This window comes from Physeter macrocephalus, unplaced genomic scaffold, assembly GCF_002837175.3.
Source record: "Physeter macrocephalus isolate SW-GA unplaced genomic scaffold, ASM283717v5 random_2, whole genome shotgun sequence".
NCBI lineage: Eukaryota > Metazoa > Chordata > Mammalia > Artiodactyla > Physeteridae > Physeter > Physeter macrocephalus.
In genome coordinates, this window is record NW_021145289.1 from 79,529 (window position 1) to 106,415 (window position 26,887).

Here is a 26,887-nt window from a genome sequence, read left to right on the forward strand (position 1 = left end):
CAACTCCCAGGGCAGCGGCCAGCACCCAACCAGCCACCCACCTCATAGAGCCTCCCCTACTGGCCTGTGAGTCACTGAGGCCCAAGTATCAGGTCATCTAGTCCAGCCTGGCCCAGAGCCTTGCCCCAAGATGCTCTGCAGGGATGAAAAGGGCCCAGTACTTAGAAAAGTTATGCCGCATAGCTGGTCTTGAAGATCAAGAGCTCATTACAAGTTAAAGGCAGAGACAAGGCTTTCAGGAGGAAACAAGACTAGGTTCTTAAACAGCCTAGGTATGTGCATGTGTGTGTGCATGTGTTTTATGGACACGGAGAGAGATGTGTAAAGATACAGCCCAGGCCATTAGCATCGCTTGCCCTGGGAAGTGAGAATTACAGAGGGTGGTGGCTATTGGCAACTGCTTTATAGCACTCTATACTTCCCGCTGATCACAGTGAGTATGCATTTCTTTTGAAATAAAATTAATTATTTAAATAAAGTAACGTTAGGAAAAGAAATCTGTTTAACTTTGTTTAACCCAGCAGTTCCCAAACTTATTTGATGATGAATTGTTGCTTTGTGTAATGCCTAGAAGCATCCACTGGAAGAGGGGATATGCACGAAATATACTCTGGAGAAAGATAAACTTGTCTAGTTTTTAATAGATAAAACCATGGTCCCTTCTGACTCCGGGAACCAGGAAGAGGAAAGGGTTTGCAGAATCCAGACACTGCATCAAACTCGGAGATAGACCAGAGCCCGCAGCTCCCGAAACACCAGTCCAGACGCTGCTGCTCTGCCCGGTTCCCTCTCTGAGTTGCGATGCGCTGCAGGCAGGGGTGGTGAAGAGGGTACAGTGTCACAGGGGAAACACCTGGTACAGAGAGAGTGACAGGACCACAGAGGAGTAGGGCAGAGCCAGTGCTGCGGGGTAGGCACAAGCCCTCCTGGGAAGAACTGGAAACCAGGAGCCACCACACGGCCATGACATCCTGCAGCCAAGCATCAAGTCCCAGTTCCGGTCCCTTCCAGCTCCCCAACTCTGGGCAAGTTGAATTTCTCTGGGCATGAAATAGGGTCCAGATGGGATGGTCCCTAAGGTCCCTGCAGCCTGAAATTCCAGGATTCTCGGCTTCACAATGACCACTGTAGGTATGACCCTACGAATTATCACCTCCACTTTACAGGTGATATAACTGAGGCTAAGAAAGGGTAATTTTTTTTTTTTTAATGAATGTATCTGCCTTTTTTTTTTTTTTTGGCTGCATTGGGTCTTCGTTGCTGCGCACGGGCTTTCTCTCTAGCTGCGGCGAATGGGGGCTACTCTTCGTTGCAGTGCGCGGGCTTCTCGTTGAGGCAGCTTCTCTTGTTGCGAAGCACGGGCTCTAGGCGTGTGGGCTTCAGTAGTTGCAGCACGCGGGCCCTAGAGCACGCAGGCTCAGTAGTTGTGGCGCGCAGGCTTAGGTGCTCCGCGGCATGTGGCGTCTTCCCAGACCAGGGATCAAACCTGTGTGCCCTGCCTTGGCAGGTGGATTCTTAACCACTGCGCCACCAGGGAAGTCCCAGAAAGGGTAAATGACTTCTTCAAGGTCAGCAGAGAAAAAGTAGAGTCCAAGTCTGCCATCATGCCACCGGCCTTCCTACAGGGAGTGCTCTGCTTCTTGGCCTTGGGAACTGCTGCTTGTACCAGAGCCAGCCCCAGAGTCAGACCACCTGAGTTTCTAGCACTGGCTCCACCTCTTACCCGCTCTACGGTTTGGACCAGTCGAGTAGCCACTCTGAGCCTCAGTTGACTCCTCTGCAACTGGGAGTAAGCCCTCACTGGTTACATAGCACAGTCCATCATGTCAAATTCACCATGGGGCCCAGCACACTTAGGTCTTTGGAAAATAGGAGCTATTATTTTTACTATAACTCGATAAATTATCCCACAGTTGAGAGAAAAAGGAGAGGTAGGCTCTGAACTCCAGGTGTACTGGCCTGGGGGTCGGGAAATCTGTGTGCCCCAGGCAGATCCCAGGACTATCTTCTACAGACTGAGTCAACTCCCAGGTCAGTAGCCAGCTTGCTGCCCATTTGAAGCTCCCATTTGGAGCCTCCATTTCCCCATCTTAAACAGGAGGGGCTGGACTGGGTGACCTCTGGGAACACACGGATCTATCATCTGGACAGAGGAAGGTCTCCATGAGATACTCTTTTCCCACAATGGGTTGGAGAATTTTGCTCTCCAGCAGCCTGTCATCCTTTTCTGGGGGGTGGGTGTGTGGTTGATGCATTAGGAGAAGGAGGGATAGGTCAGGGACAGGAATAAAGAGAACATGAACAGGGCACTTCCTGTATACCAGGCGCCATCCTAGGAGCTGTCCACAGATGAATGCATTTAGTCCTCAGAACAAGCCTATGAGGCCACAAGTAGTTAACCCATTTTATAGACAAGAAAACTGACATCCAAAGAAATGAAGTCATATTCCCAAGGTCAGAGGGTTGGTGAAGCAGGATTTGAACCCAGTCCTCCCCGATCTTCATGGCTCCATGCTCTAAACTGCTGAGTGCTGCCAGCTCTAGATCTCTACGAAAGACAGAGACCCAGGGAGGGAGAGATGGGGCAGGGTAACAGGCACAAAAAGAGCAGGTGCAACGTTCCAGGGCAGCCTGGGCACGTTTTTCAGGGAGGGGTGTGGGAATCCCATCTGGGAAACAACCGTTTGCCTCCATTTGGGGCCTGCTGAGTTTCAGGGTCATTGTACCCAGACAGGAATGCACAACCCTCTCCCTGTGGGGCTGCAGAGGGTCCCGCTGCCACATCACCAGGAAGGAGGCACCTGCTGGCCTGAGAGAAAAGTGGGGCCTGAACTGCTTTGTCTAGTGGCCACTGGGCCTGGGAGATGCTTCGCCTGCCACTGCTTGGTCACTCCAGTCCAGCGACCCCCACTAAAGCCACGCACTCCGAGACGGTTTGCTCCCCAATATCACGTGCAAAATGTCTGTCAGCTCTTGACACTAATATTATTTAAGGCCCAAAGTCTAATGTAAGGCTTCCTTTTAGGGAGATTGTCTCATTTAATAAAATGTTAATTTTATTGTCTCTGTCTCTGTTCCCCCAAGGTAAGCACGCCGATGATAACGCATTCCCCGCACCGTGATTTGATCTGGGAATAGAATTAGCACACAGCCTTGCTTCATCGTCAGCTTGGTATTTTTATTATTTTCCCCGGAATAAATAAACAGGAAGCCATCCTGGTGAAAGGCAGTCATCTGCCCCCGGGACCTTTAGTCGCTGGCCTCCTAACTGGGTCACCTCTCATCTTCAGGGCTCACTCATTCACTCATTCATTCTTTCACCGATTCAGTCAACAAGCTGCCCCTGTGTCAGTACCCTAGGCTGTACCCAGGCTCTGAGCTGGGGAGTTGGGTTGTGACTAAGACAGAAGAGCCCTGTCCTCAAGGAACTGACACCTTCATGGTATTGCCCTGCACCCCTCATCTTCCTTTAACTGCCCCCCAGCCTGAGATAGCACCAGTAGGACTGCCAAGAGAAAATTCAGACTCTCGCTCACACGAAGGCATTGCTGAGAAAGAAGACCTGGGCTCAAGGGCATCCCTGTCCCCACACCACTGTGGCCCGAGGCAAATCACCTGATCCATTTGAGTCTGTTCATTCCTGGGTGGGAAGGACATAATGAAAACATGGGCTTAGAGTCAGACAGAGCCGGGTTCAAACCCCAGCTCTGCCTCCTACTAATCGTGAGACCCGGAGCAAGTTACTTTGCCCTGCAGTGTGGTGCCATCCCTTGAGACACGACCTGCTTTACAGAGATGTTGTGAGCAGGGGTACAGCAGTGAGAGAGGAGCTCACCCCAGGAGCCACCGAACTTGCACAGTCCTGAGAGGAGGGGCCCCAGAAATGTCGTGTCCTCTTAAAAAGGAGGAAGTTTAAATGAGATGGTGTAGGTCAAGTGCCCGGCTCGTGGGAATTACTCAGCAAACTTGCTGTCACCATCACCATCGTCAACATCATCAACATCATCATCATCAACACTGCTGATATCACTCATCTAGTGAGGAATGAAAGCTCTTTAAAAACTCTAGGGACCTAGACTGGAGGGTGTGCAGGGCTGGCACGAGGCTGGGAATTCTCGCTCTGCAACCACGGGCAAGCCCCTTCACTTCCCTGGCTTGAGAGTCCAGCTGTGACGCAATTTCCTTCCTGGCCCTGACGCCCCAGTGCCTGTGAGCAACTGGGAGAACATGTCTCTCACCCTGCTGGGCCCTCTGTTGCTAGTTGACCCAGGGAGGGCCAGGGGCTTGGCGGGGCCTGGGGACTCCCCCGGCCTGGGGATGCCACAAACAAGGCTACACCAGGCCTCGAGCTGAGCCCAGCAGGCAAAGATGGGGTGCTTGAGGGCCCCAGCAGAATGGGGTTCCAGGGCTCGGCTGGCCCTGCTGCTCAGATGAGCTCTCCCTTACTACACATCACTAGAGGTGCCTGAAAAAGGAAAAGAGGTGCCTGGAAAAGGACAGGAGTTCAGGGCTCAAATCCTGCCCCTCCTGGCACTCACTGTGGGAGGCACCCTGAGCCTCAGCTTCCTTCTATGACATGTGGTGTATCAGTGACAGTTCTGGCAGAAATTATCACTCAAGAAGGTGACTGAAGAGAGTTTAATGAAGGGGCTTTTAAAAAGTGTAAGCAGGGTTAAAGGAAAGCACAAAGGACTGGTGAAGCACCCCAGGGTTAGCAACAGTGGGAGCTGCTGCCTCCCCTAGAATGATTCCAGAAATGCCCGTAGGTTGGGAGCTGCCATGAAGGAAAAGACAGACCAACAGGAGCTGTGGCGTTTGCTAGAGGAACACGGTCATTACCGACTCACGGTCCAGCCGGGAGGAAGCTACGGAATGTTTGTGGATGGGACCAGAGAGTAAGGGAATCAATGAATCTGATCTCCTGCTGATTTATCCTGAGGCAGATGCCATTTTCCAAATGGCTGCTTCAATAGCTCCCCTCGCACACACTCTTCTTATAGTAGGACTTTAACACTCCATGAATCTGGGCACAGCTGTGATTACAGCAGAAGTGACACTATGTGATACCTCTTAGGTCATAAAAAACGATGCAGCTTCCACCTGGCCCTCTTTGGGATGCTCACGCTTTGAAGTGAGCCACCGTGCTGTGAGGAAGCCCAAGCAGCCACGTGGAGAGGCCACACACAGATTTTCCTGTGGACTACCACATCGGAGGTCCCGGGCCACAGTCAGTATCAATTGTCACACAGGTGAGTGAGTGAGTCTTCAGATTTCAGATAATTCTATCCCCAGCCTTAGAGGCTTCCAGACCGAGGTCCCAGACACTGTGGGGTGGAGACAAGCTGTCCCTACTGTGTACTTTCCAAATTCCCAACTAATGGAATCAATGAACGTAATCAAATGGTGGGTGTTTTAGGCCACAATGTTTGGAGTAGTTAGTTATGTCAATTGTTTACTTTGGTCCATAGGGACCATGTTCCCAGAGCACAGAACAGGGAGGAGAAGGGTGGAAAAGGAATGTGAGGGGGAAATGGAGAAAACCCAGCAGCACAGATGGCTCATATAGGGCAGGGCTTTTAGGACCCATCCAACCTGGCAGAATCTGAAAACCCATTCTTACACCGAAAGTTAGTTCCACTGACCTGCAGACTTGCCCCAGCTGCCTCAATAGCCTTTTGCATCTCGAACCTGTGTTCCCCACGCCCCATTCTGACTCAGCCCTGCCCACGCTGCCAGAGAACCAGAACACCCCCCTTACCTGGGCACTCTGTCCTTGACCAGTGGACCCGCTGCATACTCTGACTTGGCAGGGGAAAGAAGCGGGTGGCAGGAGGGCCTGGAGGGACAGGCCTCCTCACTCTGCCCTACACATACCAGGCACCTGCACACCCCTTGCCCTCCCCTCACCTGGAACTCTCTCCCCACCACACAGCCAACACTACCAGTACCATGACACCTTCAAAGAATTAACCCTCTGCCATGGGCTGCATGTTTGTGTCCCCCTAAACATCATATGTTGAAGCCTTAACCCCCAAAGTGATGGTATTTGGAGGTAAGGTCTTTGAAAGAGAATTAGGTCATGAGGGTGGAACCCTCTTGATGAAATTAGTGCCCTTATAAGAGGAAGCACTAGAGAAATGGTCTCTGCCATGTGTGGACAGAGCAAAGTAGGCAGTGGGCTCTCACGAGACACAGAATCAGCCAGCACCCTGATCTTGGCCTTCCAGCCTCTAGAACTGTGAGAAATAAATGTTTGCTGTTTAAGCCACCAGTGTGTGGTATTCGTTAGAGCAGCCAGCCCAACTAAGACACCCACCACCACTACCACCCTCCCCCTCCCCTGAGCCCCGTTCCAAGATGCACATGGTTGTAATTTTCCTGAAAATGCTAACAGGATAATTTGAGGGCAGCATCTGAGTAAGAGAGCTAGCATACACAAGATTTGTCTCCCCAGGAATGTAGAAGGGTCTGTTCTAAATCCCATGTGTGCCTTCCATTCACAGTCCTGGGCAGGGCTCACAGCTGCTTGCTAGGAAATCATCACCAAGGCCACAAATCCCACCCCCGCTCCCCTGTGCATTAACAGCATTTTATGTCCGCTCCCCCCAGCCCAAATCTCCCGTTACCATAACTAATAACTTCCCGAACCACGCTGCCACGGGAGCAGGACCCATGTCTTCCCAACACTCCCGATAAAACAATAACCACACTTGGTGTTTCAGTCACTGCTAATAAGAACATCGCATTCCCTCACTTGATCCTTACAACATTATGAGGAAGGTGGCTAGCATTATCTCCAGCTCACAGAGGGGACAAGCTCAGAGAGGTGAAGTGACTTGCCCAAGGTCACCGAGGAGGTGGCGACCAGAGCCAGGACTCAGAGCCGGGTGCGGCTCTCCCCACATGCCCACCCCCAGAGTGCTTTATCACCTCTGCAGCTCCAACATGGAGCAGGGGCCTGAGCACGAAGCAGGAACTCGACAAATATTTGTAAACTGAACAAAACCTTAACAAATTCTCGTTGCATGAATACAGCTCTGATACGGGAAGAGAATCCAAACACCATCATCCACTCCATGCATTCTGATGCGCTGATGTCTTTTGTTTTTCGGAGGGGTTTTTTTTCCTCCAGCAACGCGAGTGGGCGGCAAGGAGGTACACAGAGTCCCCTGGGGAACTGTTTCTGCACAGCATCTCAAATGTGAGGTGGGGAAACATTCTAGAACAAATAGGTTCTGGTTATCACAACACCACTGAGAGAGAGGTGGGCAAAGACTCTGGATCCTATTTAACAGATGACAAAACTCTGACCCCCAGAGTCAAGGGACCTGTTGGCAGTCACTCAGAGAAGGAGGGCCCACACCAGCTGTCTTGATGCCCATATAGGAGACTTAGAATTCCCCGGCTCCCCTACTTCCAAAATGACCAGCTCTGAACACTACAGCCTCGTAAAAAGGATATAGAGGGTATGGCTCTAGGGAAAACGTGTGGCAGCCTCACTCGATCAGACGGCCGGGCTCTGAATTCTGGCAGAGACCAAAATGAAGCTTCCTGAGGCAGAGGCCTCAGCACCCCACCTCCCCTTCCTCATTTCTGCACCCAGCAGGCAGATCATCAGATCACGTGGGCTGAATCTCCACAACCAGGCAGCTCTGCAGAGGAAATGAAGGGAACTTCGCAGGCCCTATGCCCTGTCGGCAATTGATGGCTCTGGCTGGGAATGGGGTTCTCAGAGGGCTGTGACCCTCAGAGGGGTCTCCTTGCCAGGGAGTGAGTGATTGGAGACCCCCTCAGCCCAATCTCCACTGGAGACTCAGGCCCCTACCTCGGCGATGGAAGGAGGTAGAGTGGACCCAGCCCCAGTCTGGAAGGCAAAGCCCTCTGGTCCTTTGACTTCCTGTGTGACCTTGGGAAAATCACATCCTTTTGAACCTCAGTTTCTCCATTTGTCAAACAGGTTCATACTACCCTCCTTTGCTCCCTCTGGGGGTAAATGTTCATCTCCAAAGATAAAATGATAACACTTAACTTTATGCTTTTTTACTATTAGCTCCCCCATCCCTGGTGCTGACTCAAGCTGTCCAGGGTGTGTTCTCATGGTCTGGAAGTCAGTCGCCCTGGCCTGACTGATGGTGAGTGTGATTGCCCGTGGCAACTGGAATCAGGCTACATCCAAGGGACAAGGTCGAGTCTTAGCTGTGAAGGCTGCCAAGCCAGTTTCTCGGGAGCAGTATTAAGCATCATCACAGAAGGGGGATGAGGCAGGGGGTGAGGAACCACAGAGATGAGGCTGGTCAGGAAGCAGCAGCAGGGCAGTGAGGCCAACAGCTCAGGAAAAAGCCCTGTTCTTGTCAGGGGACATCCACCCCATACAAGGCCTGGCAGGCCACGGCCCACAGAACATGGACCAGGCTGCCAGGAGTCCGTGTGGCCAGAGCCCGGAGGGAGACAGGCCTGTGTGGCCGAGAGCAGACCCAGCACCAGCACTCTTCAGCCTGTAACTGAATCCTGGGTCAATCTGGGATCAATGTGCTCAGGAGTACCATGTGTATGCACTTGGTTATCTCTTGCCTTGTCCCAGGAAAAATGATTTAAAACATACACAAACCCTTGGGCTGCCCTGGTGGCACAGTGGTTGAGAGTCCGCCTGCCGATGCAGGGGACACGGGTTCATGCCCCGGTCCGGGAAGATCCCACATGCCGCGGAGCGGCTGGGCCCGTGAGCCATGGCCGCTGAGCCTGCGCATCCGGAGCCTGTGCTCCGCAACGGGAGAGGCCACAACAGTGAGAGGCCCGCGTACCGCAAAAAAAAAAAAAAAAAAATTGTTCTTGCGCATCCGGAGCCTGTGCTCCGCAACGGGAGAGGCCACAACAGTGAGAGGCCCGCGTACCGCAAAAAAAAAAAAAAAAAAAAAAACATACACAAACCCATAAGGGATTTACAAGGATACCTAAAGTACTGCAATAAAACATAAATTAGAAATTGATAAGAAAGTACAGAGGCAAAACAGAGGAAAGGACATTAAATGAGACAGAAATATGACCAGTTCAGAAATGAGGACTACAAAGTTCTAAACGTTGTTTCAAAGGATCCAGATTGTCGATCTGAGCTTCCTGGTAGCAGTTGCAAAAGGGGAAACCTGCTGAGTTACACGATTCCATGAAATAAAATATAAATATATAAATAAAGCCTGATATTTAGGAAAATCATAACTGCTTCTGATTATAGAGCAGGAATATTTCCTGGCAGTCTTCATTATAAAATTCTACGAATAGACATGAAACAAATCTCATGGAGATGTTTTCTGGGGAGTGACATCATACAAAGAGACAATTCAAGAGAAGTAATCCTACAGGGACCAAAATAATATCCTATGGAAGCCATCCTCTCCTGGCCTAGCTTAAGGTACAGGCAGATGAGGCTGGGATGTTTTAAGCAGGGAGCATTATTGCTATTACTGCTAAGAGCATTGGTTGCTATTTATTTATTTAGCTAAAATTCTTTCACGCCACCTATACTTACTGAGCACCTAAGTAGTGCCAGCATTGTACAGGGCATTAGAGAAGCAGAGGTGAGCAGGACAGACTTGAACCCTGGCCTCCTAGGGCTCAAGGTCTTGGAGGAGAATCTGTAAGTGAACAGGCAGTTACAGACCACAATTCAGCAAGGGTCCTGATAGGAAGCCCAGGTCACTATGGGAGGACAGAGAAAAGGCCTAATGTTGCACATCAGGGAAGACTGCCTGGAGGAAGTGAGGTCTGAGGTGGTCCTGGGAAATACCTGGCAGGTGAAGAAGCAATGGCTAGACCACCAGAAATCAGGATACCAAAGAACCCATCATTGCCCAGAGACGTCACTGAGAACAGCCTTAGGAGGGGCCCCAGAGGCCAGGCCTGGTTGGATTGGGTCCCTCACCCAGCCACTGTCAGGATCAATCTCAGGCAGAACTACAAGTGTGGCCAAGCTGGGAACAAATGCCCCAGCATCCTCTCTGGGTCCTTCCAACTCATGGGTGCTGCCCCTTCCCCCATTCTCAGAGCTTGGCTCTGATGCCCAGGAATCATGGATATCAGGCCCTCTTGGTTTGTTCACAGCCAAGACAGACTCAGCTTGGAGAGGAGCAGCAGGCAGTCCTGAGAACAAGCCACTCCCGGCTATGAAAACGAACTCGATTGTTTTAGAGCTGAAAGTGCCCTTCGACATCAGCCAGCCCAACTCCCTCATCTTATGGAGGGGGAAGCTGAGACACAGAAAGGGGAAGTTATCCAAAGCCACACAGGCTGAGACTCCAGAAGTCCAGAGGCAGGAGAGAGCAAAAGTAAAGAGGAGACCAGGCAAGTCAGCCAGGAGCCCTAGGGGGGAACAAAGAGGAAAATTCCAGAAGAAGCTCAACAAGAGGAGGACAAAGGGCCTATATCTGAGGGCATGGACACGAGCCACATCCGAGATTTGCAGTTTTCTCATCTGTTCAATGGCAATAATACTGACCTGCCCCACAGGGTTGCTGGGGGAACTAGAGGGTACCTTGTAAACTGTAAAGTCCTGTGCACCTGGAGATGGCACAAGGGGCCAGGAAGAGGGTGACTTCAAGGATAATAATGAGCCACACCAATCAGCGTGCTTGCTATGTGCACGGCACTGCTGACAATAACCCTCTGACGAACGTAATTATCACCCCCATCTTACAGACTAAAGAAACTGCGTTAAGTAGCTTGCCCAAGACATCAGAGCTAAGAAGAGGTAAAGTGGGGATCAGGACTCTTAATCACACACAAGAGGGCCTGAGGCAGATCCGGATTTCGGAACTTATTTCTGAGAAAGGAGTGGGCAGAGGAAGCTGAGCAGATGCAACCCCCAGGAGATACAGAGCCCCCCCACACCAATCCTGTGTCCTTCCCTTGGAGCAATGATTTGCATGGAGAGTGTGAACCCAGCCAGCTGCCCAGGGGCCATGAGGAAAAGATGGTCTGGGTGGGACCTCTGAGATGACTGCATGGTACGTCCCAGCTGGCATAGCTGTACTGGTTATCTATCGCTGCATAACAAATCACCCAAAAACAGTGGCACAAAACAATTTACCCTGCTTCCAGATTCTATGGGCCAGGGGTTCAGACAGAGCATAGCAGGGATGATTGGTCTGAGGCCTCAGCTGGGAAAACGCAAACAGCTGGAGAGGCTAGATGGCTGGGCTCAGCTGGGACTGTTAACCAGGGTGTCTAGACACGGACTGTCCATGTGACTTGGGCTTCCTCACAACATGGCAGCCTCAGGTCAGTGATTCTTCTTATTTCTTACATGGTGGCTCAGGGCTCCAGGAGCAAATGAGCTCCAGTGAACAAAAGGAAAGCTGCATGGTCTTTACTGACTTAGCATCACTTCTGCCATTCTCTGTGGAGTGAAGCAGTCACAAGTTTGCTCAGACTAAAGGGGAGGGGACATAGAGGTTATTTCTCAATAAGAGGAGTGTTGAAGAATTTGTGGCCATGTTTTTAAACCACCACAGTTGCCATGGGTGGCCCAGCAGCCTGATAGGGGAGCATGGCAGGGACCCACCCCTCTGTGGCACATTCACAGAAGCTGAAGGAAGTCACATTCAGTCAGGACGGACCCAGGACCCAGCCAGGACCATCTAGGCCTCCTCTACCTGTGCTACTGACCTCTTGCACTCCACCTTTGACTCGAAGCCTCCCCCAGAATGATGACAAGGTTAGACCAGGTACTCACAAAGGCAGGGCTCGTCGCATCTCTGCTACGGCAGGATGACCTTGAGTGAGTCATGTGACCTCTCAGGGCCTTGGGCTCCTGACTGCATCATGGTGAATGCTGCCTCGCTTCCAGGTTTCTGGGGAGGAATGGAAGAGAGAACATATGTGAAACCCAGACACCCAGTAGGCTCCCAGGGAACACTGGTCTCCTTCCAGGGAGAATCGGGTTGTGTGTGGGGGGGTGTCACATGCAGGGAGAGGATCTGAGTGCCTGACTCATGGGGTTCTTGCCCAGGAACTTCACCAGGGTAGCATGTCTGCACTTGAAGCTGCAGCAGGCACCTCTTGGGCCTGTGGCTCGCGGCTCTAATTACAGCTTTCTCGACAGGTTTCCTGTTTGGGATCTGGCAGGGTCCCCTTAGAGGAGCCACGGATAATGAGCAGCTGGCAGCAGAGCCTCCATCCATGGGGACATTGACCCCAGAGCAGGCCTGAGCAGGCCTACCTAGAAGGGCAAAAGGCCCTCAAAGTTCCCGGTCTCAGTCGTGCCCTATATACACACACATACACACACACGACCACCACCATGGCCACCGGATTTCCTGGTCTCTGCTTGCACAGCTCCAGTGACAAGGAGCTCACTACCTTACAGGCATCTGGCTGACCTCCAGACAGTACAGATGGTTAGAAGCACATCCCAAATCAGACTGCCCTTCAGCTTCTAGCTGTTGATCCTAAGGTCCTCCAAGATCCTGGCAACATGGAACAGAAGAAAGGGCACAGCCTCTGGTGGCAGGAGGAACTGGGTTCACATTCTGACTCTATCATATCTCAAGTTCTGCAGCCTTAGTTAAGTCCCTTCACCTCTTTGAGCCTCAGTTTCCTCCTCTGTAAAATGAGAATAATACTACCCAGTGGGAAGGGAGCTTGGGAGGGTGAAATGCCCAGCACACGATAGATGCCAAATAAAAATCGTGTCCGCCCCCTTCCCTCTTGTACACTTTGCATTAGGGTGACTTCATTAGGCTCAGATTCAAACAAGCGACTGCCCCGCAGAAGCACTGGACCACCTGGAGAATCAAGGCGACAGAAGCCCACTTCCTCAGTCTCACAGCAGAGCTTCACTGCAAGCTGGAGGGGGCAGGGTGGGGGCAACCTTTCCCATTTCAACTTCTAGGTGCAACTGAATGTCTACCAGATAAAAAATGGGCTGATGGATGGATGGACAGACCAACAAACAGACAACCGAACAGACAACCGAACAGTTTCAATAGGTTTCTAAGTCTAACCAGGAAACACCCACCCTCTTTTAATCCCAGCCTTGCTGGATGTCATATTTTTGTTGAGCAAGTGTGTAAAGCAGTGATTTTTAAACTTTTATAAGCATCCAAGGAGGATGCGTGTAAAATGCAGATTCCTGGGCCCCACCTCCAGAGGTTTGGACGCTGTAGGTCTGAGGTGGGGCCCAGAGTCTGCATTTCTAACCAGCTGCCAGTTGATGCTGTTGCTGCCGCTCCCTGGGCCATGCTCTGAGAAGGGCTGGAGCAGAGCAGAGCCACTGACTTCAACAGTCTTTGGATGCCAAGTCGGTGTCCAGGGTGGCGTCCCTGGCTTGGGGCATTTCTGCAGGAGGGAGGCGAAATCTGCCCCTCCCAGCCCTGGGACGCAAAGGGCGATGTGACACTACCACCACCTCCCACCACTTCCAATATTCTGCTCCGGTCTCCGTCCCGTATTGGAGCAGCCGGCCTGGGCTCTCTTCAAAGCTGTGATGGCTTCGTTGCAAACAGGGCTTACGTCCAGAATGAGAACACCTCCCTGCAGGGAGTTCAGGCTGCACAAAAAATCCCAGTAAATAGGTGAGGTGTGCAGAGGCCACGCAGAACAGCCGCCCACGACAGGCCTCCCTGCAGGAGGGAAGAACCCCGGAAAGGAGGGAATCAAGTCTCCTGGCTTCCCAGACACACACGCACACGCACACGCACACACATACACATGCTTGCTTGCATGCACACTCACACAGGCACACACACACACACATGCACGCAAGCACGTGCCACAGGGGAGGACCCAGACCCTCCCACAGACACCCTTCCTTGCGTGGCTGATGGTAGCAGAGCCTCCATCCAGGATTCAGCTCAGGCACTAACTTGCTGCACCACCTTAGACAAGTCCCTTCCCCTCTCTGGGTCTTAGTTTCCCCGCCTGAGGTGGTTGGCCTAGGCCTTGCCTAGGGAAGGAACTGGCATTAACTGAGCCACCAATGCATTCATTTATTTATTTTTTCATTCAACAGGTATCTATAGAGCAATTCCTGTGAACCAGGATCTGATTATAGCACCGAACAGAAGTGAAAGGAAGCTCGCGCCTCATGGAGCTGGCCCAATTCTTTGTACTGCCTGCTTTATCCCTTTTATCTCATTTCACCTTCACCTTCTCGTGTCACCTCCAGACAACCACGTGAGCTGGATGTCCTCATCCCTGCTTTACAGATGAGGAAACTGAGACCCGGAGTAAGTGGCAGAGCTCGGGTTCAGAGCTGGGGTTCCACAGACCATCACATGGCCCCGAGACCTCTGCCCTAACCAAGCCCCACCTCCTCCCGCTCTCTGCTGGGTGGGGGTCATTCCCTCCAGAGTACTCCTCCCCCCAACTCTCTAGGGTCCACCACCTCACAAGGAAGTAGAAAGATCAGTAGCCATGGGGATGACTGTTCCCACCCCACCCAAGATTTGGGGATTCCAGGGCTTCTACCACAGCCCCCCCTTCCACCGATCGCAGGCTAGGCTGCTCAGACCCTCCCTCAGCCGCGGGTACCTGGAATCACTGGGTGCTCCGGGAGCGCTGGCAGGCCTTTCTAAGTCCCTCATCCCCGCCCACCCTGCCTATCACCTACTCCGAGGGCCCATACATGACCCACGAGGTAGAGCGAGCCCACGGCGCAGGCACTAACCCAACACGGCTCCCCAAATGAGACAAGTTCTGCCTCTGTGCACTTATCCAGTTTTGCAATCCAGAAAACTAGAAAGGGGCTAATTTAATTTCAACATACAAGGAAGCTTAGTGTTGCTATGGAAAGTAAACTTTTCCTGAGTTATGCAGGGTGGGAACAAGCATCTTCTCAGAGCTCAGGGCCCTTAAGGTCTCAGCCAGCCTTGGCCACATGCCTCTCCGTTCCACTTTGAAGATGTGCCCAATCATTTCCCAGGGCCCAGGAAACTCCCTCTCCCCTCTGCCTCTCCAAGGATGCCCGTCTGCCATGGCTCCATTCACCTTATATGTCTTCCAGGAAGCTGCTCTCGGCCCACTAGCTCTCCTAGTTCCCGCTGCTCCAGCACACAGCTCTCAGGACTGAGCTCTTGGGCCTGGTGTTCGGCCTTTGGCTGATTGCTGGGTTCCTGCGGCATCTGTCAGGTTGAGGAACCCGTGCAGGGGTCAGATCAGGAACGACCTAAGACACCTATTCTTTCAGAGGTTCTGCAAGGTTGGAAGGTGTTATTTGCCTTATTTACCCTCTTCCTTTTGCAAACCTACAGTGGAGTTGTCCAGCGGCTTCAACAGATTGAATGCAGAAGCAGACATGAGAACCCAACCGTCTTCTCTTAAGTGAACCATTTTTTAAAAATATTTATTTATTTATTTATTTTGGTTGCGCCAGGTCTTAGTTGCGGTGGGCAGCCTCCTTAGTTGTAGCATGAGAACTCTTAGTTGTGGCATGCGAACTCTTAGTTGCAGCATGCATATGGGATCTAGTTCCCTGAGCAGGGATCGAACCTGGGCCCCCTGAATTGGGAGCACAGAGTCTTAACCACGGCGCCACCAGGAAAGTCCCTTATTTGTTTATTTTTAAAAAGCTTCTAAAAGTTTGAGTTTGTTGTATGTATAGCAGGTGGTGTCATAAAAATTCAGACAGTCCTTTGAGGCCGTGGTTACAGGAGGAGGAGATTACAGAGCTCCAAAAAGGATTTCTGAAAAGAATGCAAAAATAGCCAAGGGTGTATTTGGAGCTATGGGAAAAGAAAGTCTGGTTAAAAAGGTTGGCATTAGAACTCTTAGTTGTGGCATGCGAACTCTTAGTTGCAGCATGCATATGGGATCTAGTTCTCTGACCAGGGATCAAACACAGGCCCCCTGCATTGGGAGTACAGAGTCTTATCCACTGCGCTACCAGGCAAGTCCCAGTAAACCATTAACGAGAACTGTGAAAACATACAGTGGTACCACTCTTAAATTTTTTCATTTTAGAAAATAGTTATTTGTCCTGAAAAATACGTTAATGGTTGATATGTAATGATTTATTCTCATTGTTCTTCAAGAATAAATATTTTTTATGATTTCTCAGTTTCATTTCGAATGTGGTAAATATCAATAGACACAACCCCAGAAACTAAAACTCTTTGGGGTCCTCTGTAATTTCTAAGAGCATAACAGGTCCTGAGACCAAGTTTGAGACCCTCTGGGTGAACGGAAAGTGCCTGTCCAACCGCCGCTGACCGCACGAGGGCTGGGGCCTGACAAAGGGCAGCTGGGGCAGGGGACCTGGCAGGGTGGGAAGCTGACCTTGAACTGGGAAATAAAAAGTGAATTGGGCAGGCAGCTGGGGGAGAGGGCCTGAAAGGAGGCGTGGACAGAGGCCCAGTGGAGAGTGGAGTTACCAGGCAGCCACATCCGTGAGGAGCAGGGGTCCAGCACAGACACACAGAGAGGAAGAAGGGAATGTGGGAGTTGGCGTGGGACAGACAGAGCAGAGAGCTGGGAAGGAGGAGGCCCACTGAGGGTGATGCCAGCACTGCAGCGCCGGGGGGTTTTCTGCTGCACGGGGCCCCAGCTCCTGTGGCTCCACAGCGCAGTCCAGCCTTGCCTACAGCCCAGGGAACTGGCTCGCCCCAGGCCCCCACGATGTTCCTCTTTTCATTCAGCCCTCCCTTACTTGAGGTCAGCTGAGTACCTCTGAGCTTTGCCATCCTCAGAGCCCAACCAAAATAGCCTTGAGTTCTATCCTAGCTCTGAAACCCTGGGCAAATGCAGAGCATCCGTCCTCTTGTTGTCAACATGGAGATGGTAAGTCCAGCTCACGGCTCAGGGGAGGACTGACATCAGAACACATGCAGGGGCCTGGCACGTGCTGGGCCCTCAACAGGTGCAGCTAATATTAGTCTGCTTGCTCCTGCCTCGATGGCTACTGTTATTATTAGTGGTGGTATTAATATCCCAGCAGGAAATGATCTTCAAGGTCACAGAGCTGCCGATGTTACTGAGGGACAAACAGGAAGGCCAGGAGAGGTCAGAAGCAGAGCTGGAGTCAGAAACGCAATGCATCCCAGTGAGACTGAAAGCTCCTGGGGGCCAGGGACGTGCCAGCAATGTCCACACTCACGACTCCATCCATTCCTTTTCTCCGCTGTTAATTTTTTGGACACATCTCATGGGCCAGGCACTAGGCCAGGTGCTGTCTGCCCGTGGGCTTGGCCCCAAATTGGTTCAATCAATGTTTGTAGATCAATCCATGGCCTCTCCCATCTGGCTGGCCACTGGGAATCTAGGCCAGGGGTGGGGTTTGGAAAGGATTCCATGAGCCATCCCCCGACCAGCAGTAATAAAAACACAGCTGTTACTCCGAGCAGATCCCACTCTGGGGCCCTCTGGGGCTGAAAAAGGCCTGATTCCTCATCCTTTTAGCTAGGTAGAACACAAGGTCCGGAGAGGTTTAGTGCCTGGCCCAGGACTCACAGCCAGGTCTGGGAGAGCCAGGGAACACAGGCTTCTCAGTACAGGCTCTGGATTCCAGAGTGTGGCTAGGGATGGCCATGGAGGGCTCCAGCAGCAGGTGGACACTGGTCAGGACGTGCCTGAGAGCGGGGAGCCGAGACCAGGTCCTCATGGGCAGAGGACAGGGTCCACGGTGGGGGGAGTCTGTTGGTGCAGCCGTCCCAGAAACCAAGCCCCTGGAACAGCCACTTCTCCCGCCCTCTGCTCGACGGAGCAGCTTCATACTAAAACAGGGGGTATCCATGCTGGACGAAGCCGACTGTCCTAAAAAGGAAGGAAGATAGAGCGTGGGTCTGGCAGAGCCATCCGTCCTACCCAGGGGTCAAGTGTGGAAGAGAGGCGGGGCCTGGGAGAGCACTCGCTGGGGAGGAGGTGGGCAAGTGGACAGTTGCAGGGGGCAGGGGGCAATGTGGCTGAGGAACCAGCTTGAGCTGAAGCTAGGAGCCCATGGGCTCCTGGAAAGGAGGGTGGAGCCGAGGGCACCAGGGCTGCCTATGGCTGGGACCCTGCCCTCCCTCTCTCCCCACCCCTTACTTCTCATCCCAGCTGGATGTGAGGCTCCCTGAAGGCAGGCCCTGCTTGTCTTGCTCACTTCCAAATCCAGGCCCTGGCCCAGAACAAAAGCTCGGCAGGTCTGCCGAGCAGGTGGCTGCAGACGCTGGCCATGAGAGCCCGGGACACCGAAAACAGAGCCCTGACTCCAGATGGGTCCCTTACTTCTCATCCCAGCTGGAGTCAAGGCGTGTCTTCCCAGCTGGATGTGAGGCTCCCTGAAGGCAGGCCCTGCTTGTCTTGCTCACTTCCAAATCCAGGCCCTGGCCCAGAACAAAAGCTCGGCAGGTCTGCCGAGCAGGTGGCTGCAGACGCTGGCCATGAGAGCCCGGGACACCGAAAACAGAGCCCTGACTCCAGATGGGTCTGTTTCTAAGAGGCTTTGCCCTTGTTTCCTGATTTGTTCTGGGTGTTACAACCCAATGGAAAAGAGGGTGGCAGAGAGGAGGGCCTGGAGCGGGGGGAGCCACCGGGCAGCCAGGTGCCAGCAAGAGCCAGGCAGGGTGTCAGGGTCCCACCCCACAGCCCCAGACCCCACCCCGCCGGGGGCCCACTCGCACACCGGGAGGAAGGATGAGGCACCAGCGCTGCCCAGGGGCAGCAACTCTTGTGCTATCCCTGAACACAGGATGGAGGGAGGAAAAGGGGGCTTTGCTCAAAGAGCCCCTGGGCGGGGGAGCAGGAGGTGGGCGAAATCCCCCTTGGTTGGCACCCAGCAGGCCTGAATTCAGGGCCAGTGCCACCTCCAGCTCCCTGGATGTCCTTAGCCAAGTCGCTGGCCCAACGTCTCTGAAGACCGTAAGGGGGCTCTGCCCTCAGACAAGGCCCACAACTAGGTCTGTACCCCCAGTCTCTCACACACACACACACTCAGGCCCCGCACGGGCTCCTGCCTGCCTGCCGGGGAAGGGAGGAGGCAGCCCAGGCAGCAGGCCCGCCGCAGGGCCCCTAACAAAGGCAGAGGGGGTTGGGCGGACGTCGGCAGCCAAGAGCACTGGGGGAGGGGGCTCCGGCTGGGGAGGGATGTGGCTCAGAGCCGAACGGGCCACCAGCAGCTGCAGCATCTGCTTTTTCTCACCTCTGAAGGGAATCGATTTGTCTCTGACTGATTTCCCTGACGTCTAGTTTTCTTCTCCGCCCGGCTGTCAGCCCAGCCACTGTGTGGGGGGAAGCGGGGACGCGGGGACGCGCCCTGGCTCCCGGCCCGCGCGCGCGCCCGCCCGCCGCTCGCGCGCACACCGGCGCCCCCCTCACACCGCCCCGGGCGCTCACCCCACACGCCGCACAAGCACAGAGAAGTCCACGCCCCCCCGCAAAGCAGCCACACTCCCAGAGAGACACGCCCACGGCCAGACAGACAGATGCACCCAGACATACCACAGCACACACCTAACGCTCCCACACACACCCACACTGCAGCCACCCTCCTAGACAGGCACACCCACAGACAGACACACATACACACATCTCCACACTCACACACATCTCCACACTCACGTTCCCCGGCACCACAGAAGCACTAGCACCCACACACCCACCGCGCGCGCGCGCACACGCGCACACACACACACACACACACACACACACACACACACACACACACACACACGCACGCTCCCACGCTCCCAGACAGCACAGCCATGCCCACACACCACACATCCGCAGGCTACATTCCTACCTCACAGACCCACACGGACACCCCACAGTCACACCTCCGTGTGCTCCCACATCGGCCCCGCCGCCCAGGCCGCCCGCAGAGCTGCTATGAGCGATGCTGTCACCCTCTGCTATAACGCTGGGAATCGGGAAAGTCTTACAAGGAAACCTACCCCAACGTCTTGGGTGCAGGGAGGCCTGGGCGTGGACGGAGGAGGTGGTCGGGAGGCAGCTGTGGGCCAGCTGAGGGCATGCGGGGGGACAGGCTTGCTTCAGAGCATCCTGGGTGAGGCACTAGACCCAGGCAGGGTCCCAGTGATTTGGGGTGGAGGGTGTCGAACCCTCAAGGTTACCAGGATCAGGTTGGGTTTTCCTGGTCACAAGCACCTTGATAGGGTCTCCCAGTCCTCCAAAGGACCCCGATTGGGACTTCCCTGATGGTCCCGTGCTAAGGAATCCACCTTACAATGCAGGGGACTCGGGTTCAATCCCTGGTCAGGGAGCTAAGATCCCACATGACCCGGGGCAACTAAGCCCACGTGCCACAACTACTGAGCCCGCACCTCATCCAGAGCTCGCGTGCCACAAACTACAGAGCCCATGCAGCCTGGGGCCTGCACGCCACAACTAGAGAAGAGAAAACCCGCACACCACAACTAGAGAGAAGCCCGTGCGCCGCAACAAAAGATCCCACATGCCTCAACGAAGATCCCGTGTGCTGCAACTAAGACCTGACACAGCCAAAAATAGATTAAGTAAATAAATGAATAATAAATTTTTAAAAATAGATATTTAATTTAAAAAAAAGTTAAACGTCTATCTACTGGGACTTCCTTGGTGGCGCAGTGCTTGAGAATCCACCCGCCGATGCAGGGGACACGGGTTCGAGCCCTGGTCTGGGAAGCTCCCACATGCCACAGAGCAACTAAGCCCGTGTGCCACAACTACTGAGCCCACGTGCCACAGCCACTGAAGTCCACGCACCTAGAGCCTGTGCTCCACAACAAGAGAAGCCAGCGCAATGAGAAGCCTGCGCACCACAATGAAGAGCAGCCCCCTCTTGTCTCAACTAGAGAAAGCCCAATGCAGCCAAAAATTTAAAAATAAAATAAAATAAAATTATTTTAAAAAATCTATCTACAATACGATCCAGCCATTCCATTCCTGCTTCACCCATAAGGAAAGGAAATAACTGTCCATACAAAGACTTGTACACAAATGTTCATAGCAGTCTTATGTGATAGCCCTAAACTGTAAACAACCCAATGTCCTCCATGAGGTGAATGGCTGAACAAACTCGAGTACATCCAGACTATGGAATACTACTTAGCAATAAAAAGAAATGAACTACTGGGACTTCCCTGGCGGTCCAGTGGTTAAGACTGTGCACTTCCACGGCAGGGGGCCCGGGGTTGGATTCCTGGTGAGGGCACTAAGATCCCGCATGCAGCGTGGCACGGACAAAAATATAAAAAATAAAAAATAATTTAAAAACAAAGGTTTTTTTGATTGATTACCCATTAATCAACAACGGCAGCAAACAGCAATAATAATACACACGGACCCTCTCTATGTTCACATTTTCACTTCCATGACAGCACTTGATTGGATCCTGGAAACACCCACTGGGATTGGTATTGTTCCCATCGCACAGATGAGGAAACCAAGGTCTGGACTGGGAAAGGGACTCATCCAGGCGCCCGCATGGTTAGTGAATTTAGACCTCTGACTCAAACCCAGGTCTCCTGATTCCACAGCCAAAAATTCAGACCAAACCAACCGGCTCCAGGTAATGATCCATCTGCCCTCAGAAACCCCATAAGGCCAGTCCATTCTGGCACCACTCTCTGCCTTGGGGAACATGGAGGAAGCCCTCAGCATGGGTGCTGGCAAGGCGTGTGCGTGGAGAACGTGCGTATGGACACGCGTGCGTGCCAGAGCTGTGTGTGATTGTCAAGGCGGAGGATGAGTGTGCGGAGGTGGGCGGGGCAGATGGGAGCAGGCTCTGCGGGCTGATGTTGGGGGAGGGTGTGTCCACATAGGGTGCATGTGACCGTGGGTGTGGGAAGCAATGTGTGTAGGGGACACGCTGCGGGAGCGATCCAGGCGTGATTATGGGTTCGTGTGCGCTAGAGGTGCACGCAGGAGGGCCTTTTGAGGGTGTGGGGTTGCGTGTACACGTGAGAGGGGTGATAGGTGTGCCAGAGATGTCCCCATCGTTGTGTGTGAGAGTGTGAGGGTGCATGCCCACCGTGGTGTGTGCCCACCGGATGAGGGGGCTCCATTCCTGCACCCTGTCTGTTTCCTGGCCCCCTGCCCCTCCCCTGGGGCTTCATCTGTCCAGGCAGCCCTGCTCTCAGCGCAGAGAGCAGATAATTGACAAATAGAACTGGTTCTTGGCTCTTCGAGCTCCGGTCAGAGATAAGAGGAGACGTGAGTACCAGCAGAGTGGGTGCTGAGGGTTCGAGGACCACCATCGGAGACTTTGTCCTCCCCCCTCTTTGGCCAGTGATCCACACACCCACCACAGTAGCACATGACAGGCAAAGAGGGCCGGTGAGCGCCTGGAGGGCGGGGGCTGGGAAAGGGGTGCCCACCAGGCCTGGCACTGAGCAGGGCTGAGCAATGTCTGCTGAGTGAATTACCTCTCAGCTCAGCATCCACTCATTCCTTCCAACACCCGACCCAGCACCTACTAAGTGCCCAGCTGGGGCTGGATCCTGGAGCCGGGGAGGCCAAGGAGACCCAGGCCCTGCCTCAGGGACATCACAGTCCGCATGGCCACCCCAGGCCACCAAGACAGGCAGGGGACAGAAACGTTAACCCCAACGGTCTGGTCACATCAGGAGGAGCCCCGGAGCTCAGACCTGCGGTTATCAGGCCAGGGTCCCTGGCAGACTTCAGGAGGGAAGGCGTGTTTGAGAATGAATGGACTTGGCCTGCCCGGGAGCAGCGCCGATGGGAGGGCCACCACCCACCGCTGACTTCCTGTTACGTGCCAGACCCTGTGCCGCGGAGCCATGTAGAGTGATGGTCACTCCACTTTGTCCAAAGCCCTGTGGGGTAAATACTGTTTTATCCAAGCTAAGGACCTTATCCATAGGATTTGAGAGGAATGAGGGAGGTGGACAGATGCGGTTTTAGAAAGACCCAGCCGCTGCACTTCACTGTGTAAGAGGAAGATGAACGATTGTCAGGCAAGAACACCCAGCTGCCCCAGGCAGCTCCTAGCAAGGCTCCTCCCAGGCTGCCCCAGAACTCTCTCGGGACTGATCCTCAGGATGGCCAGGGCTTCCTGGGATGAGGGCAAGAAGGCCTGGTTGGGACAGGGGAGGTGAGGGGGATAGACAGCCGGAGGAGGGCAAACACACAGGCCCTTGCAGCTGGGGCTTGGAGTCCAGGGACCATTCAGGTCCACAGTTCTCCCTTCAAGGAGCAGTGATGGCCAGTTGGTGCTGGGGGTGGATGCCAACTCCATCCTGCCAGGCAGCCCTTCTGGGACATCCCCACCATCCTGGCCTGGCCCCAATATAGCCTTCCTGTGGCCTCCTCAACGTGGCTCACTCCAGATGGGTAATTGGGAGAACTATCAAAGGCCAGGACCAAGGGAGAAACTGAAGCCAGTGAAAGCAGGGAGCAGACTGGCTTCTGGTCTCATGGTGGGACTGGGATTGGACTTCAAGTGTCCTGATGCTCAGCCTGGCCACATAGTGAGTGGCTGAGGCCGTCTGACATGGGATGAACATCAATTTTCCATCCTCCTCCGCTTTCTTTGCTACTCCTCCTCCTGCCCCATGTTCCTCTCCTGTCCTGCCCCCAAACCCTGCCTCCTCTTTCTCCTTTTTTTTTTTTTTTTGGTGGTACACGGGCCTCTCCCCGTTGTGGCCTCTCCCGTTGCGGAGCACAGCCTCCGGACGCGCAGGCTCAGCGGCCATGGCTCATGGGCCCAGCCGCTCCGCGGCCTGTGGGATCTTCCCGGACCGGGGCACGAACCCGTGTCCCCTGCATCGGCAGGTGGACTCTCAACCACTGCGCCACCAGGGAAGCCCTCTCTTTCTCCTTTTCCTCTCCTTCTTTCTTCTACCTCATACCTTATCTTGCTTAAGAGAAGCAATGCAATGTCCTCTGGTTCCAGATTAGAAAATTTCTCTGGGTGACAGAGACCTCAGAGGTCTTACCCGTCATCTGGGATAGGTGGAGTAATCATGCTCCCCCAAAATGTCCACATTCTAGTCCCCAGAACCTGGGAATATGTTGGTCACATGAAAAGGGGAATTAGGTTGCAGATGGAATTGAGGTTGCTGATCAGCTGACCTGGAGATGGGGAGATGTTCTAGGACTATCTGGGTGGGCCTGATGTAGTCACAAGGGTACATAGAATGGAAGAGGAAAGCAGAAGAGAGAACCAGCAAGATGGCATCACTAGAGGGACACAGCCTGGTGTCACTGGCTTTGAAGATGGAGGAAGGGGCCGTGAGTCAAGGAAAGCGGGCAGCCTCTAAAAGATGGAAAAGGCAAAGAATTGGACTCTCCCCTAGAAGTCTCCAGAAGAAACGCAGTCCTTCTGACACCTTGATTTTAGCCCAATGAGACCCGTTTTTGAGTTCTGACCTCCATAACTGTAAGTTAATAAATTTGTGTTCTTTGAAGCCATGACTCTTGTGGTCTTTTGTTATAGCAGCAATAAGAAACGAATACACGGTTCCATGTCTCCCAAAGCCCTCCAGTTGCATTCCTCCAGTGACAGGGAGCTCCCTCCAGTGTCAGCCAGCTCTGGCCATTACCAAATCCCTCCTCATGGGATCCAAGCTGTCCCCTGGGACTGCTTTCCAATTTGCCAGCTCAGCCCTTCTGGGCCCCCCAAATAAGCCACTCTCTACCTTTATAATGTTTAAAAACAGTATTCATGGGATTAATCCCCCTCCATTCTTTCCTTCTCTTTGTCCGGCATCCCCAGAAAGCTTTTCTGATTGCCCCACCAGAAACTCCTCTCAAAGAAATCTTATTCCCTCTTCCTACGTTTCTTCTGAATTCTGGGGGTCACTCATGCCCAGGCCAAAGTTCTCAGGAGCAGAGACTCAGCCTGCCTGCCAAGGAGGCACTGGGGTAGGATGGAGGTCATTGTCTCTGCTGGCTGTGTGATCTTAGACAAACCCATGCTCTCTCTGGACCTCTGATGTCCCATCTGTAAAATGGGATGAAACCCCATGAGCTCCGTGGACGGCCACAGGGCAGAGTGAGTCTTACCTGCCCTGATTCCTTTGCCAACACAACTCTCAAGTGTTTGCCTCCTCTCCATATTGCTTGTCATTAATAAGAGAGGGGAGGACAGGGGAAGAGAGGGGAGGGGAAAGAGAGAAGAGAGGAAAGAAAGGAGAGGGGAGCTGTAAGTCCCTACAGAAATTGTATTTGAATGTTTTACAATGTGCTCTGGCTCGGGCAGCACCTTAGTTAATGGTGTGTCAGATGATGGTACAAATTTATAGCTGAAGGTTTACATCACAGACAGCTGGAATGAATGACAATAAATTAATTTAAAGTGCTACCAAAGTGTTCCCCAATGTATATGTGCTTATGAGCTCTGGGCTGATAATTTATAAATGCATGCCTTTTATAATCCTGGTCTTAAGTCTTGAAAGCAGATAGTTAAAAAGCAGTCACATGACATAAATTATTTTTATTAATATCACGAGTGTATGATTAGGGTGGCGGGAATGCTGGTCACCAGTACAGGTTTCTGCAGCCAACCTCTCTTCCTTCCTCCATCTTCTTGTCCTGAGGGGTTTGAACCTCACAGTCCCAGGTTCCATTCCAGCCCAAGACCCCCTCAGGTTGCCAGGGACTGAGCCGGTGCCACCACTCCCTGTTCCCCTCTCCTGGGTGAGAATTTCACTTCACATCCATATGGGGTCCCTCGTCTAAGGAGTTATTATAACATCAACATGTTCCTCGGATAGGAGAGAGCAAACATGTTTTATGTGCAGGCAATCAACACATTCACACAAACTCAAAGACAGAGAGAGACTTGCTGAGCCTCAGTTACTCCACCTGTAAAACGGGCATCACCACCTTGACCTCATATAACCAAACAGGGCCACTGGGAGAACTGATTAAGGCCAAAGTAGCACTCAATAATAAGTGTTGTTCTTAGGAGTCTCTCTGCTATTCTACAAAGGGAGGGGAAGTTCAAAGTGGTTTGCACAACCCAGAACTTTGTGGTTGGTTGACCTGCTCAGATCTCCATAAAATATAAGATGGCCCTACCCTCCTGGAAGCCCATTCCAAGCCCTTCTTCTTCCTAAAGCCAATCCCACTGCATGCGCCCTGGGCCTCCAGCCCTGCCATTTTCTCGATAGATCCATCAATTATTCCCGTACAGGTTCACCTTTTCCTTTTCCTGTGTTATGTTAAAGATTGCCAAAATTCTTCACAGCTCCTCCCAACAAGAAGAGATGGAGTCTATTGCCCCCTCCCACTTGACTCGAGGCTGGCCTGCAACTTGCTTTGACCTATAGAATGTGGTGGAAGTGACATTGGGTAATTTCCAAAACTGGGTCTTAAGATATCTGCAGCTTCTTTGGAGCACGTGGAATACTCTTGGAAGCCAGCTGTTATGTTGTGAGAATCCCAACCAAGATGGAAAGGCCACACAGAGAAGAACCATGATGTTCCTGTAGGCCAAACTCACCGCCAACGGCCAGCACCAGCTGCCAGCCATGTGATGGGCCATCTTGACATCATTCTAGTCAAGCATACAGGTGACTGAAGCCCCACATGAGCCAGCAGAGCCCAGTTATTCCAAGAATTATGAGAGATAATAAATGGTTGTTGTTTTAAAGTATTACGATTTGGGTGGTTTATTACACAGCAGTAGACAACCAGAACACCCCTCTCTACTGGCTGCTTTGCATCAGCGCTTAAACGAATCCAGGCTGCTCTCATCTAAAATCCTCCCTGGATCCCACATCCCTCACCAGCTCCAGCCTTGGCTCACCCGTCCCCACCAAACCGCAAAACGAGACAGAGACGCCGCGCTGCAAACGACCTCCCTGTCCGTCCCCACCATCCACTCCTCACCACCAGCCAGCTCTCCGGCTTTTGCTCCCCCCACTCTTCCAAGGGGGTCATCTCGTCGGTCACCAGGGACTGGCCGTCCTTGAGTCCTGCCCTTTATCTGACTACCCTTGGGCAGCATGCCTGCTGG

At 52.9% G+C, this 26,887-nt stretch overlaps 1 long non-coding RNA gene across 2 annotated transcripts; it reads right to left on the reverse strand.

Moving 5' to 3' along the window:
• Nucleotides 1-639: 639 nt before the first annotated feature.
• On the reverse strand, nt 640-19,322 carry LOC114484758 (uncharacterized). Of its 2 annotated transcripts, none has more exons than XR_003678015.2 (3): nt 19,106-19,322; nt 11,726-11,843; nt 640-806 (listed from the first exon to the last, which is right to left on the reverse strand). It is a non-coding gene; the product is annotated as an uncharacterized lncRNA (long non-coding RNA). The 2 variants fall into 2 exon arrangements; XR_003678016.2 differs by having other exon boundaries at nt 640-853.
• Between the last annotated feature and the right edge of the window lie 7,565 nt (nt 19,323-26,887).